Genomic DNA, 16,538 nt, shown 5'->3' with positions numbered 1-16,538 from the left:
GTGAACAATAACAATACTTCTACTCACCTACACACATATATACACGCACACACAAACAAACAACCATACACAAACACACACACAAACACACATATACACACATATAAACAAACACCCATATATACACAAACACACACACACATAAACACACACCCATATACACAAACACACACATATACAAAAACACACACACACAAACATCTACACACAAACATATACACAAATACACCCATATATACACACACATATACACAAACGCATATACACAAACACACCCATATATACACACACATATACACAAACACATATACACAAACACACCCATATATACATAAACACACACCCATATACACACATATACACAAAAACACACACAAACATCTACACACAAACATATACACATACACCCATATATACACACACATATACACAAACATATACAAAAACACATATACACAAACACACCCATATATACACAAACACACATAAACACACATATACACAAACACACATATAAAAACAAAAACAGACAAAGACACATACCCAAACACACACACTGTTTCTTTTAAATGCTGCTGGGGAACCCGCTCGATCCACTATATAAGGCTGCGCTATAGTGCAGCATTTAAAAGAAACAGGATCCTGACCTGTCCATAGAGTTTAAGGCAGCACAGAGTATTTCAGGAGATGAGCGTGCAGATTCAGTGCTGCTGTGAACTCTGCTCTTACCATTACGTAGCTCTCAGTCTGTTACCTCTCCTCCACTCCAGTCCTCAAGAACACCTTCACATGATTGGCAAGTCACCACCGCGCACAAGAGCCGCACGCTCATCTCCTGAAATACTCTGTGCTGCTGTGAACTCTGCTCTTACCATTACGTGGTGACTTGCCAATCATGTGAAGGTGTTCTTGAGGACAGGAGTGGAGGAGAGGTAACAGACTGAGAGCTACGTAATGGTAAGAGCAGAGTTCACAGCAGCACTGAATCTGCACGCTCATCTCCTGAAATACTCTGTGCTGCCTTAAACTCTGTGGGCAGGTCAGGATCCTGTTTCTTTTAAATGCTGCACTGTAGCGCAGCCTTATATAGTGGATCGAGCGGGTTCCCTAGCAGCATTTAAAAGAAACAGGATCCTGACCTGTCCACAGAGTTTAAGGCAGCACAGAGTATTTCAGGAGATGAGCACGGCCGGCCACAGGCAGCCGGTCGTTTTTCCAAGCCGTACTCCCATTATGCACACGACCATAAAAACACCCGTTATTGCGGGTCGTAATTACGACCCGCAATAATGGGCTCATAGACTTCTGTTACCCACGGGTACCTTCCCGTTTTCTCACGGGAAGGTGCCCGTGCCGTTAAAAAAATAGAACATGTTCTATTTTTCTATTTTACGGGCCGTGCTGCTATAATTAGGATATGTTCACACGACAGCGTCCGTAACGGCTGAAATTACGGGGATGTTTCCGCCTGAAAACATCCCCGTAATTTCAGCCGTAACGGCATGTGCAGGCACTTGAACGCCGCGTCCATTACGGACGTAATTGGCGCTGCTATTCATTGGAGTCAATGAATAACGGCTCCAATTACGGCCAAAGAAGTGACCGGTCACTTCTTTGACGCGGGCGTCTATTTATGCGCCGTCATTTGACAGCAGCGCGTAAATATACGCCTCGTGTGAACAGACAAACGTCTGCCCATTGCTTTCAATGGGCAGATGTTTGTCAGCGCTATCGAGGCGCTATTTTCGGGCGTAACTCGGGTGCAAAAACGCCCGAATTACGTCCGTAATTAGTGCGTAATGGACGCGGCGTTCAAGCGCCTGCACATGCCGTAACGGCTGAAATTACGGGGATGTTTTGAGGAAGAAACATCCCCGTAATTTCAGCCGTAACGGACGCTGTCGTGTGAACATACCCTTATAATGACAGCACGGCTCGCAAAAGCGGCCGGCTGCCCGTGGCCGGCCGTGCTCGTAATTACGAGTCGTAATTACGAGCACGGCCCGTAAAATAAAAAAATAGAACATGTTCTATCTTTTTAACGGCACGGGCATCTTCCCGTGAGAAAACGGGAAGGTACCTGTGGCTAACAGAAGTCTATGGGCACGCTATTTCGGGTCGTAATTACGACCCGTAATAATGGGTGTTTTTACGGTCGTGTGCATGAGGCCCCGTAATGACGGGTGGCTACATGTGTGCACCCGTCATTACGGCAGCGTTGCTAGGCGACGTCAGTAAATAGTCACTCTCCAGGGTGCTGAAAGAGTTAACTGATCGGCAGTAACTGTTTCAGCACCCTGGACAGTGACTAACGATCACAATATAGAGTAACCTGTAAAAAAAAAAGACGTTCATACTTACCGGGAACTCCCTGCTTCCTCCAGTCCGGTCTCCTGGCCGTTGCCTTGGTGACGCGTCCCTCGCGACATCCGGCCCGACATTCCTTGATGACGATGCAGCCCATGTGAGCGCTGCAGCCAATCACGGGCTGCAGAGGCCTCTGCAGCCAATCACAGGCTGCAGAGGCCTCTGCAGCCAATCACAGGCTGCCGCGTCAGAAAAGAAGGTCGGACTGGAGGAAGAAGAGGGACTCGTCCGCAAGACAACGACCAGGTACGTATGAAATGCTTTTTATTTTATTTTTAATCAGCAGCCTCTTTTCTCTATCAGTGATTGATAGAGATAAGTGGCTGCCGATTTGTATAATATTTTTGACCGGGTTCGGTCAAAACGGGTTCGGCCGAACCCGGTGAAGTTCGGATTCGCTGCGAACCGAACTTTTCCGGAAGTTCGGACCGAAACCGGGTTCGGTTGTCCCGGTTCGCTCATCTCTAGTCTCATGTTTACTTGATAAAGTGGTTCTGTTTCCACTAAATGCGTTGTACCTCAAGAGACCCTCTATCTCTCTTTTTTATGTATGTTTTATTATGATCTATTGTTTTAGACAATTAATTATATATATATTTTTTCTCAAAAAAGTATTGCGCCTGCATGGTGTCTCTTTTTTAAAGTGGATCCCACCTGGTTCCCACTGTTTTTATCTACCTGCTCTTACTGAAGATGTCCTCAAAACTGGCTTAATGAGATGGTAGATCGGAGAGTGACTGAGGCAGTGGAGGCAAAACAGGGCGGACCTGTTGCAGGCAGCGGCTAAGGCATCTTGGCCCCCATTGGGGGACCTCTCCAGAACTCCAGTGAAGGACCTGGGCATGTAGACGAAGCCAAGGCAGACCCAGCAGAACCGGGTTGATGGCTTTAGGCAGGACGAGGAAGTTGATCTGTTCTGAGTGAAGGACTCCGATTTGTAACGTAAGTGGTTTCATGATAGCCACAATAGGATCGGGCAATGGTAGTCCATTTACAGAAGAAACAGCAAGAGATCTCTCTAGAAGAACTGTGGGTAGATGTAGTCGGTCTACTAAATCCTGCTGGATGAAATCTGCAGCTGCCCTGGAGTCAAAATAGGCAGAGGAGAAGTGTGATGTCTCTCACGAGATGATGGTCACAGGAATAGATAATTTGGAAGAGGTTTTGATGTTTGGCATCATCCCACCTAGAGTTGCCTCTCTAGGAGCTGGAGTTTCCCGGCTTTTGTGGACATTGGCGCACGAAAGGGCCTTTAAGGCCGAAATACAAACACAGACCTGAAGAGCGTCAGCGCTGTTTCTCCTGCTTGGACAACTTGACTCTGTCTACCTGCATTGGTTCCTCAGGTAGAGCAACAAGAGGGGGCAGTAGTGGTCTCTGGAACGAGGGTGCTAATCTGTGAAAACGTCTCTCCACCGAACCTCCTCATCGCGTTCCTGGATCCTCATGTTGACCCGGGTAGCCAACAGGATATGGGCATCCAAGGTAGGTGGGAGGTCGCGGGCTGCCAGCTCGTCCATGGTGTGTGAGGACAGTCCATGCCATAGGTCACCACCAATGCTTCATTGTTCCATGCCAACTCTGCTGCCAGGGTACGGAAGGAGATGGCATACTCTCCTGCTGTGGACCCCCTTGCTTGAGGGTTAGCAGAGTGGCTGCTGCTAAGGATGTTCGACGCGGCTTCTTGAACACGTCACAAAAAGTCTGTAAGAACAGGGCTAAGTCCGAAAATTTGGGCCCCTGTCATTCCAGGATGGGGTTCGCACATGCGAGGGACTTGCCAGCACGCAGTCATAGCGAGGAAAAAGAGGCAGTGCAACTGTGGATCCGGAAAACAGACAGTAGGAGTATTAGGCAGTGGAATGGCAGCAGTCTCTGGGGAAGGAACAGGGAGTTTATCCAGTCGGGCGATGATGGAGTTTACAGCCACGAGGAGTTGATCCTGACGTGCATATAGATACAATATATACTATTGGGGTCCACCCCTTAGTAATTGCTGACGTGCATATAGGTCACGCATATCCGTCTGTATGACCTGAACTGTGGTCTTAGGCTGGTCAGCGGGTTCCATGGCCTGAGCGTACTGTCACAATCTAGGGAACATATGTAGCTGACTTTAGCTTGACTAATAACGCATTAAATACACAGTGGAAAGATCCCTTATCTTGACCTTTTCAATGACTTCTCAATGGTTATTTTTGTGTGATATCACGCTGCAACAAGTTATCAGAGTCAAGTTAAAGATGGCTACATCCGTATGTGGACCCACTAGGCCGTGGGCTCCGGCTCAGATAGGGCTAGGTGTGGCAGGTTGCGCCAGACAAAGCAGATGGCACCAGGAATGGTAGATGACTCACAGACGTGGCATATCCAGCCGGCGGTACCACACGACTCTGATAAAAGGCAGGCACAGTTAGGAAACAGCAAGGGATACAGGAAATAGGATGCAGGGAACGGGAACTCTGAGATCAAGCAGGAAAATACTAAGGGACCCTTTGCAATACAAACATGGGAAAAGTACAAATAACGCTCAAGCAAGTAGTGGAAGGGCAGAGACCTTTTTATAATCCAGGGTGCACTGCGGTAGGATAGAAAACTTTTAGGAAGTGCGCACGCTGGCCCTTTAAGGCACTCCTCGCACACTCCAGGAAGGGAAGGCCGCGCCAGCCGTGGTCTCTGGGGAGGTGGCCAGGAAGTTGCGGTCGCGGCCGTTCATCACAGGGTGAGCGACAGAGGTCATAACACTGAGATTTTTTTTGGTGTTGTATATATGTACTGAGCAGTGGCGTAACTACCGCCTTAACAGCCGTAGCGTCTGCTACGGGGCCCGCGGCATGAGGGGGCCCATGTCGCCCGCCGGCACGGGCCCCCACCATGGCCGGAGGCTCCGCTGGCAGCCGCTATGGCTGCTACAGCGGGACGCCACTGAACACTACGGCAGAGCAGGGAGGTATCTCCCCGCTCTGCCATTAACTGGTTCCCGACCGCTGGCTGTATTTTTACGGCCAGCGGTCAGGGTCCTTAAAACCCGAGCCATAGACTTTTTACGACTCCGGTTTTAACTTGCTGACCGCGCGATCGGGCTGCTGAATATCGGGTCTCCGGCTGTCAGTGACTGCCGGGGACCCTGAGGAGAGGATAAAAGCAGCTTTCGCTGCCAGCGATCACACATCTATCCCCTATTCTGTGGAAAGGGGATACATGTATTTTGTAGGACACACTGTAGGTCACATTTTTTTGGGAGGGGGGACGCTGTATGGCGCTCTCTACAGGGGGGGGAACGCTGTATGGCGTTCCCTAAAGGGGGTGGGCTGTATGGCGTTCCCTACAGGGGGGGCTGTATGGCGTTCCCTACAGGGGGGGCTCTATGGCGTTCTCTACAGGGGGGATGTATGGCGTTCCCTACAGGGGGGGCTGTATGGCGTTCTCTACAGTGGGGGCTGTATGGCGTTCTCTACAAGGGGGGCTGTATGGCGTTCTCTACAGGGGGGCTGTATGGCGTTCTCTGCAGGGGGACTGTATGGCGTTCTCTACAGGAGGGCTGTATGGCGTTCTCTACAGGGAGTGCTGTATGGCGTTAGCACTGTCCAATAAATATACAGTAAACATAAGAAAATACGGTCCAGCAATCCTCATGACAATGTGATGACTTTATTAGAAAAACATTTTATAAACCACACGGCATGTTGAAATGATGATACAAGACTGCTTACGCGCTTCGAAAGCCAACTACATTCTTCGCAAATGTACGCCATCTCCTCCAAACAGTCAATTACATCAGAAGTCCAGTTCCTTGTGCTGCATGACTCGTGGACGCCCTATCCGTGGCGATATCCGTGTCCTTTCCACTGCTTCTCACTTGAGTCCTGTAGGCACAAAAAACATTCTGCAAGTATCCATTGTCATCCGTGCCTGCAGATTCTGCTTTAATGATGCAACTCACTCAACTCCTTGTCTATTTCATCGTTTACTGATGCCTTTTTTAGATGCGACAGATGTATTTTTTTTATACTTACCAGCCTGCTTCACAGGCACCATCCCTTTTTATTGGCACCTGATCAATAAGGGGGTCCTGCTCCACCACCATAACACTGCAATACTAAACAAAATCTTCCATAGAAATCACGAAAACTAGACAAGCCTTTCCTCCCTTATGTTTCCCAACATTTCCTGGGACAAGTGTGTGTAGGTAGAAATCAACAAACATGTTTCCTGGCCCCAAACTTTAACCCCTCTTTCCAGTAAAGGATTGGCTTTCGGTATCACGCCTCCTCGCTTTTACCTTTTTACTTTATCCTGCGTAAACATTTTTTTCAGCATCTTAAACGTCTTGCCCATTAGCCCATCTATCCCCAACATCAGACCACTTATTATCATCTGACAGATCAGAATCAGGCTCAACCAGCTACTGTTGCCTTCTTCTGCTTCTCTTTACATCCAGATGCGCTGCTCCTGTAATTCCAAACATTGTGCCAGTACCCCGTGTTCTAAACATTTTGGCAACCCCAAGGTGTCCCTCTCCCATGTTGAGATTATGAGGCCCTACTGGGATATTGCTGCCTTCATCGACCCTGGATCCCTGCGCAAGGATCCTGGCACTTGGCCCATCATCGTGCCATGTTCCCTCAAATTTTTGCTAGAATGATACCATTGAGGATACCTGCCTTGCTTCCTTGATGCCATTTGCTCCAAACAATCCAGTACACCCCAAGTCCAGGTCCTTGTGCTGCATGATTTGTGGGGGCTCTATACGTGGCAATATCCTGGCACCTTCCATTGCTTTCCGCTTGAGTGCTGTAAATATAAAAACATTCTGCCAGTATCCATTATCACCTAAGCCTGCAGATTATGACTGTGTAATGAAACTCACTTAAGTCCTTGTCTATTGCATCCAGGCCTTGACACATCGCAAATGTTCTTGGCAGACCAGAGCTGTCTAAAATCCCCCTACACTCCCTCACCCAATTACCTTACACCTACGTTCAGTCCCAAACCGAGCCATGTGGCCAGCATTTTGGACAAAGATACCCCTAACTTACATTATGCCTATTCCTACCAACTATCCAAGGTTCCCCACTGCTACGCCTTTCTTGGCATTTTGCCCACTCATTACTTTTTCAATGTACAGAGCTACTGGTGGATACTGTATATAGTAACTAATGATGGACATACCGCATATAGATGAAATATTACTTCAGAGAGTCCCCCTGGCAGCAGGCAGCCGATCTCAAGAAATTCTGGAACAAAAAGTATAAACTGTGAAGATATTATGACGTGCGCTTAGTATGGTTCATCATATCAACAAATATATGTTCAGCCTATTGAAAACATCAGGGAGATTGTTCCCACAGTCTTGTCATGTGTCTCTATAGGAACATTCTGGATGACATCACATTATAGAATTTCTATAGGTTGTTATTTGCTATAATACTTACATATATACAGTGGATCTTCTAGCATGTCGGCTGTCACTGGTGCCACATATTCAGATGTTATAAATGTCTGTAAAATACATAATGGAATAAACATAAAATAACCCCATATCCATAATGAATAATAATATATTTACTTTCACACATTTCATTTTCTATCACAGGGCGAGTCCAATGCCCCTCTGCCACACAAATAACACCAGCAGTATAATGGCACATAATAGTTGGAGGACCCTGGTATAGATTTTGTATCAGGGACCAGGAGCTTATTGTTATTCTTCTATATAATCTTATCCTTAATGGAAAACTTCTAATTTGTCTTTTGTGGAGTCTTTTGGACTGGAGTAGAGAGAGTAGAAAATGGTAAATTGGATTTCTGGATTCAACAGACAAAATAATTATTAAAGGGGTTTTCTGACAGTTTCATAAACCTTAGTCTAAGCCGCATATGGCTAAAAATAACAAATTGTCCCTACTCATTTTTTAAATTCCCTGTGGCTCCTGCGCTGGTGGTTCTGTTGCCTTTAGTTGCTAGGCCACAGCGGTCATGTCCGTGTGGATGGCATGTCACGTGGCAGCTATTGTGTCACATCCAGGGCCGGCCTTAGGTTTATTGGTGACATGTGCAGTATCTGTGACGTCCTCCCCCTTATGATGCACCATGTAGTGTCCAAATAATTTAATCATACAGTGCCCAAATAACATCACCCAGTCAATAAACTAGGGATTGTATCTTTCTGTTTTTTTATATTATAGGTTTGGGCCCTAAATGCCGGATCGGCAGTGTAAGTTGAGGGTGCCCAGGCCATCTATGGTGGTAGTGCCCTCTTCAGTATTGACCAGTAATACACACTATGTGATCATTTAGAGATGCAGTTAATAAAATACACTGACCTTGGACTCTCCTACTGAATACATCCGACTGAATGTAGAACGTTATGTGATGTGAGGTGGAGGGCTCTGCTTAATCTTTGATCTGCCCTCCTGGGACGTGTGGTTATCATTAACTCTTATGAGGAATTAATTCTAGGAGAAAGAAAGACAATGTATTAGGACAAATCTCAATCAATGGCAACATTTCTATCTAGAACAGAGTCCAGTCCCCAACCAGTGTAAAATTACCAAAGGGGTAAATAGGATGACCGGCTGGGGTCCAGGGATTTGGGGTGGCCCACAGCTCTGGGGCTCCATACGCCCCTGAAATTGGACAAACAATAACGGCGCAGGGAGGAAGCGAAATGTCTGACCCGGTTGGTCGTCTATTAGGTGAGTATAGTTTTTTATTTTATAGGAGCAAAGGGGGCACTATTAATATGGGGGATAAAAGGACTGAGTCGGGGCTTAGAAAAGGGGGCTTCATTACTGTGGGGCCATACAAAAGGGGCATTCTGACCCAGGACATACAAAAAGTGTCATTCTAACTGTGGAGGGTATTGGTGGATACTGCATATAGTAACTAATAAGAGACGCACCTTGCATAGATGAAATATTGCTTCAGAGAGTCCCCCTGGCAGCAGGCAGCTGATCTTAAGGTGTTCTGGAAAAAACAATAATTGTGTAGTTTTATTTCTCCAGACAGACGTGTGCTCAGTATAGACCACCCAACAATGAAGGAAATGTACATTAGGGCTCATGTACACAGCAACTTCATGTGGACGGACCTGTATGGTGGCGCACAGACTGCAGTACTGGTAATGTAGACACCAGTGGCGTAACTACCGCGGTAGCAGCAGTAGCGGCTGCTACGGGGCCCGGGGCTTGAGGAGGCCCGTGCCGCCAGCCGACACGCCCTCCCAAATGCCCGGTGGCGCCGCTAGCAGCCGTTATGGCTGCTACAGGGGTAGCACCGCTACTGTGGGGCCCGCGCCGCCGAGCCTTACACAGGCACTCTCATGCCTGTAGGTGTCGCTAGCACCGGAGGGGGCCCCGGTGCTAGCGGCAGCCAAATACATGTATTAGCGCTGAATGGCCGGGCATGTTCCGTGCCTGACCATCCAGTGCCTTACAATGACACTGATTGGCTAGCGGCGCGATGACATCATCGCGCCGCTTCCATGCTTGGAAGGTGCTGATTGGCGGGGCAAGTCATTCTGCCCCGCCAATCAGCGTCAATCAGTGCCATACAGGGAACGCTCATTCAGCTCCTGCAGACATGCTCAGAAGAGAGCATGTCTGCATCGCCAGTGAACAGCGTGGGAACCGGAGAATGTGAGTATGTCAACTTTATATATTTTTTTCCTCATAAAAATGTGAATGGCATTATCTATAGTGGTGGGGTCTATCTAAAGGGGGGGGGTCGTCTTTATGTTGGCTATTATATATAGGGGGGTCTATATGTGGGGCAGTAGCTACAGGGGGGTCTATATGTGGGGGTGTGGGCCACTATCTACAGGGGGGTCTATATGTGGGGCAGTATATGTGAGACACTATACAGGGGTGGGCTATATGTAGAGCACTATCTATAAGGGAGCTATTTTTTAGGGTACTTTCTATAGGGGTGGGCTATGTGTGGGACACTATATACAACGGTGGGTTACCTGTGGGGCACTAGCAACAGGGTGGCTATATGTAGTGCACAGTCTACAGGGGTGGGCTATATGTGGAACAATATCTACAGAGGTGGGCTATACGTGGAGCACTAACTATAGGGGAAGCTATATGTAGGGCAGCACGGTGGCTCAGTGGTTAGCACTATTGCCTTGCAGCTCTGGAGTTCATATGTGGTCACTATCTACAGGGGGCACTATCTACAGGGGGCACTATCTACAGGGGGCACGGTGTGTGTGTGTGTGTGTGTGTGTGTGTGTGTGTGTGTGTGTGTGTGTGTGTGTGTGTGTGTGTGACAGTTATATTTAGATGTGTTGAGAATTTTAACTTTGTTTACAGGTGCAGAAATGTTTTAAAAGTGAGAAGCTGAAGATATCTAAACGGAAAACTGCAGAAATGGGTCATGGCCGGGAGAAATCCATCATAGATGTCTGAACCGGAGGGAGAAGAAAAGAACTAGAATCTGAGACGTCACCGGTGAGTCACTTAATGTAAATGTTTATTCTGCCTCTAATCAGTATTGTAGTCACTGTATGATCTGCAGCGAGATGATGGTGGTATGATTTTTTTTTGTGAAACCGCATCTCCCAGCATATCCTTATCATTGTTCCGGCCATGCTGGGAGCTGTAGTTTTACGCCGTACAAAACTATACGCAGTGGCGTAACTACCGCTATAGCAGCCGTAGCCACATCTATGGGGCCTGCAGCATGAGGGGGCCTGTGCCACCCGCCGGCACGGCCCCTCCCATGGCCGCAGGCTCCGCTAGCAGCCGCTATGGCTGCTACAGCGCGACGCCACTGAAGGGGTTGTTCCTACAAAAGACATGCATCTCCTATCCACAGGATAGGGGATACATGTGGTATCGCTGGGACGCCCAGCGATGAGGAGAACGGGGGACCGAAAGTCCCCCCTAAGATCTCCATGACAAACCTCGGACTTCCGTAGTCTGTCTGCAGCTCTATGGAAATTACTTGTGCACCGGTCGTGCTTGTGCGCATGCGTGACCAGCGCTCCTTTCATTTTTATTGAACTGTGCAGACGCCGGAAGTCAGAGGTTAGTCATGGAGAACTTCGGGGGACTTTCGGTCCCCCGTTCTCCTTATCGCTGCCGGCGATCACACATGTATCCCCTATCCTGTGGATAGGGGATGCATGTCTTTTGTAGGACAAACTATAGGCCGTTTTTTTTTTAGGGGGGGGGGTCTGTATGGCGTAATCTACAGAGGGGGCTGTATGGCGTTATCTACAGAGGGGGCTGTATGGCGTTATCTACAGGGGGCTGTGTATGGTGCTATCTATAGGGGGTGCTGTGTGGTGGAATCTATAGGGAGGCACTATCTACAAGGGGGGGGGGGGTGGTTGTGTGATACCCAGCAGAGGGGGGGGGGCCCAGTCAAAAGTTTGCTATGGGGCCCAATCTTTCCTAGTTACGCCCCTGGTAGACACTCTGTGTGCGCTGTGTGCTCCCCCATAAGCCAAATGTGTATTAGGAAATTACATAAATAACAAGTCCCTTATATATTACTAATACCATAATATCTTCTTTATGGAGCATTTCTATAATAATAATAATATAAAGCTGCAGCAAAATTCCCAGCGTTTACTTTTGCTACATGTGGATGAGTTTTTGAGACTGTAACTATTCACCTGTAACACTTGTGAATTTTGCCGCGCAGCAAATCTGCAGCGTCTGAATTCAGCTTTATGGCGTAGAATATAGTACTCAAATACTGCAATCATACAGTGCCCAAATAACACTGCCAGACAAGTATTGTCTGCCACACTGTAATGTAATCCATTATCAAGGAATTGTATCTGCATCCTGAGCAGTGCCCTTTACTTTTTTTACATGAAGAGTGGGATTGAGTGTTCAAGCAATGGGTGCCCCAGACATTAAGACCAGTGGCGCCCCATTCATTAGTGACAGGTGATGCACCCAGTGTAACCGCACAGGTCGCACACCCCTAAGACAGGCCAGGAATTTGTTCCCACAGTCTTGTCATGTGTCTCTATAGGAACATTCTGGATGACATCAGATTACAGAATTTCTATAGGTTGTCATTTGCTATAATACTTACATATATACAGTGTATGTCCTAGCATGTCGGCTGTCACTGGTGCCACATATTCAGATGTCATAAATGTCTGTAAAATACATAATGGAATAAACATAAAATAACCCCATATCTAGAATGAATAATAATATATTTACTTTCACACCTTTCATTTTCTATCACAGGACGAGTCAGACATTGAAAACATTTTGTAATGTTAGTGTAAACCCAGGGAACATAACTATAGGGGTGAAGAGGTTGCAGTCACACCCAGGCCCAGGTGTCCATGACTGACATTAGGGGGGGTCACAATGTGGGCAATTTACAAATGCCAATCCCCAATGCCCTCATCTCCTAGAGGAATCCCGATTTTCGCTGCTAGAAACGCGATGTCAGTGAGAGAAGCACCCAGGCGGAAAGGCAGCTGCTGAGTTGCCCGGCCGCTTCTAAAACACAAGCAGTGGAAGGGAGCCAGCGCAGCGCCCCGTTCCACCTGCTGGAGGGATGCGCCCTATGTAATGGCACAGGTCGCACACCCCTAAGGCCGGCCCTGGCTACTGCTGAGCCTTATTAGGATAATATACGGTAGCTTTTTAAGACTATTTAATTAAATTAAATCAGACATCATATTGAAAACGACTGAGAAGTCACATTCCACATTACTGACAGCTGCAATTCTCAGACAATGGTAAGGGTATGTTCACACACTTAACTAAAAAACGTCTCTAAAATACAGAGCTCTTTTCAAGGGAAAACAGCCTCTGATTTTCAGCCATTTTTTAAACCACAAACATTTTTTGAGGCGTTTTTACCAACGTTCTTGGAGCTGTTTTTCTATTGAGACAATGAAAAACGGCTCCAAAAACGGCCGAAGGAGTGAAATGCACTTCTTTTTACAGGGTGTTTTTTATGCGCCGCTTTATCAAACGCCCACGTAAAATGCAACATCGGAAAAAAAAACTGTTTTTCCCATTGAAATCAATGGGCAGATGTTTGGAGGCGTCCAGCCTCCGTATTTTCGGCTGTTTTTCGGGGTGTTTACGGCCAGGAAAACGGCTGAAAATAGGCTGTGTGAACATACTCTGAGTTGTAACTTTAATGAGAAAATATGAAACATTGAAATCTGAATGTAAAATGTTCAGTTGTTACTTGCATTAATAGAAACATTTTACTGGAACTTGAACGGTTTGTCTAAAAAAAAAACAACCCCCGACAATCACCAAAAAAAAATCCTTCTACAATCTTATAGTTGTGGTGAGGTGTTGGTGTGGTTAGAAATTGCTGCAGTAATGTCCAGTGTGAATCTGGCCTTATATGAGAATTCTAGAGTGTATATATTTCATGTGTCCAGTAACATGTAGAATTAATGATAAAATGCTGCATCTTACCTGTCAATCACACAGTCAATCACAGTCCCGGTCCAGACGTGATTGGCAGAAATTGTAAAAAATATGTAATCCAGCTGCACATAGAACCTAACGGCTAGTACTGTCTATGACATCATCAGTGACATCATAAGCGGCTGAAGTATCTGTTACATCATCTAATTATCTCCTACTGCCTGGATAGACTGTCTGTGCATACACTGGATATAGGCGTTACATGGGACTGCTGTTTATAAACATGGAAGAAAGATACATGTGTGGTTATAGGGGCTACGACTAAGAACATGTAATGTATGAAACGTGTAATCTGTTACTAGATGGATTTTATACTGTAATACAGATGTAGCCATCTTTAACTTGACTCTGATAACTTGTTGCAGCGTGATACTTTCTTGATCCCGCAGCACTCCGTGTTTCAAGTGTGCGTGAGTAGGCTTCCAAGCCAATGTGTAAAAAATGGGAACTCAGCACTCCAAGGTATTATGCAATAAGTGATATTTGATTTCACATATAGCGAAAAGTAGTAATCCAAAAATAATGGCGCCATTACCCAACAGCGACCGAGGTCACAAGCGCCGCATATCCGTGTCTAAAGAAGGTTGAATGTATAGACCGAAACGTTAAAAACCTATTTTTGGATTACTACTTTTCGCTATATGTGAAATAAAATATCATTTGTTGCAGCGTGATATCACACAACAAAAGCCATTGAAAAAGTCAAGATAAGGGATTGTTTATTTAATGCGTTAAAAGTCAAGGTAAAGACGGCAACATCTGAACTAATAAAGGATACATTTTATTGAATTTCGTTTTAGGCTACATTCACACAACAGTAAAAAACGTCCGCTTTCAGAACAATGATGTTCTATGGGTATATTCACACGGCCTTTTTTTAACCACCGGTGAATATTGGCCGTCAAAAAATAGAACATGTCCTATATTTGGCCGCTTTCACGGCCAGACGGCCCCCATAGAAGTCAATGGATCAATTTTTAACGGCCGTCAATACATGTAACAGCCGTTAAAAATGGTTCTGTGATTTGGGGATTCAAGAGCCAAGGGAACTATTGGCTCCCTTGCTGGTAATCGGCGGCGCAATGACACATACTCACTGTTGCAGCGCCGTCCTCTACAGGTATGGTCTCTAGTCTCATGGGTTCTGCGAAGGTGACGAGATGACGTCCTCGCGTCGCCTTCGCAGAACCAGTGAGACTAGAGATCACTCGTGACGTAGACGGTCATGCATCGGTGAGTATGTAGGGCATTCAGGCGGACAAAAATTACGGATATTGTTGCGCTCACTACTATGGTAGCATGGCGCTAGTACAGGGGACATTGTTGTCTACTGTAGCAAATTTTTCGGCACGGTCCTGAATTTACAGAGAGAGTCCCGGAAGATTACCACAGGGAGGGGGTGGTGTGGTGCTTTATCCGGAGAGGTGTCTGTGTCATCATCTACAGGGGGGCTGTGTGCCATCATCTACATGGGGCGGTGTGCCATCATCTACATGGGGCTGTGTGCCATCGTCTACAAGGGGCCGTGTGCCATCGTCTACATGGGGCGGTGTGCCATCATCTACATGGGGCGGTGTGCCATCATCTACAGGGGGGCTGTGTGCCATCATCTACAGGGGGGCTGTGTGCCATCATCTACAGGGGGGCTGTGTGCCATCATCTACAGGGGGGCTGTGTGACATCATCTACAGGGAGGCTGTGAGCCATCATCTACAGGGGGTCTGTGTGCCATCATCTACAGGGGGTCTGTGTGCCATCATCTACAGGGGGTCTGTGTTTCATCATATACAGGGGGTCCGTGTGCCATCATCTACAGGGGGGCTGTGTGGCATCATCTACAGGGTGGCTGTGAAACAATCATGACAATGACCTTTGTTTGGGTGTTTTCAGGGGGTTGGGACAAAAGAAGCCAGACAAAAGAAATTCATCAGTTTTTTTAACGGCCATGAAAAACGGATGCAAAATGGATGTGAAACTGCCATTAAAAACGGACAGACGGACTGGAAGTGTATAAAAATTTGCAGACACAATGATGCAAAATGGCCATGAAAAACTGACAGTTGATCAGTTTTTAATGGCCATTTTTTTTCACTGTCGTGTGAATGTAGCCTAAGTTCTGGATCGTCTCCATTTTAATGGATAAAGTTACCGGACAATTATCCGCCCACCGAGAGTTTATTGGACACATGGATGGCCTGGTGAGCAGATGAACTTCTTGTTTCTTTGTTTGGAGTCATGTACAGATATAGCAATCCTTATCCTGACTCTGATAACTTGCTGCAGCGTGATAATTTATCACTTAAGTCGCTGAAAACCATTGAAAAAGTGAAATTAAAGTTTCTTGACACTGTGTATTCAATGTATTTAACCCCTTCGAGCTCAGCAACGTAATATTCCGTCGCGCTGACCGCCCCGTTCGCGCTCAGCGACGGAATATTATGTCGCAGGGAAAATGCATCGCCATTTTCCACCGGCGCGTGCACGAGCTGTGACAGCTGCTGTTTCCGACTGCAGGCTATCACAGCTCAATACGCCGGGACCTATTGCGATGGTCCCGCCTCCACAATCGCCACTATTGGTCAGTCAGTGGGTAACTGTCCAATAGTGGCGATCGGTCTCTTCACTTCCTCTCCCTGACATCTCATCCTGCCGCACCCGCCCTGAGATGGAGATAGCGAGGCGTTCAGAGCGGTTGTGAGTAGAGGGAGAGAAGAAAAAAAGTGAAAAAAAGACAAC

The 16,538-nt window shown here is 46.8% G+C and overlaps 1 long non-coding RNA gene across 1 annotated transcript; it reads right to left on the bottom strand.

Annotated features, from left to right (window-relative positions):
- Window positions 1–6,053: 6,053 nt before the first annotated feature.
- LOC142740463 (uncharacterized) lies at window positions 6,054–9,335 on the bottom strand. Its single transcript, XR_012880703.1, has 4 exons — window positions 9,272–9,335; window positions 8,694–8,825; window positions 7,803–7,869; window positions 6,054–7,604 (listed from the first exon to the last, which is right to left on the bottom strand). It is a non-coding gene; the product is annotated as an uncharacterized LOC142740463 (long non-coding RNA).
- Window positions 9,336–16,538: the final 7,203 nt, after the last annotated feature.

This window comes from Rhinoderma darwinii, chromosome 2 (genome assembly GCF_050947455.1).
Source record: "Rhinoderma darwinii isolate aRhiDar2 chromosome 2, aRhiDar2.hap1, whole genome shotgun sequence".
Classification (NCBI taxonomy): Eukaryota; Metazoa; Chordata; class Amphibia; order Anura; family Rhinodermatidae; genus Rhinoderma; species Rhinoderma darwinii.
Note: the sequence above shows the minus strand (reverse complement) of the source record. Positions and strands in the feature narration are given on the sequence as shown.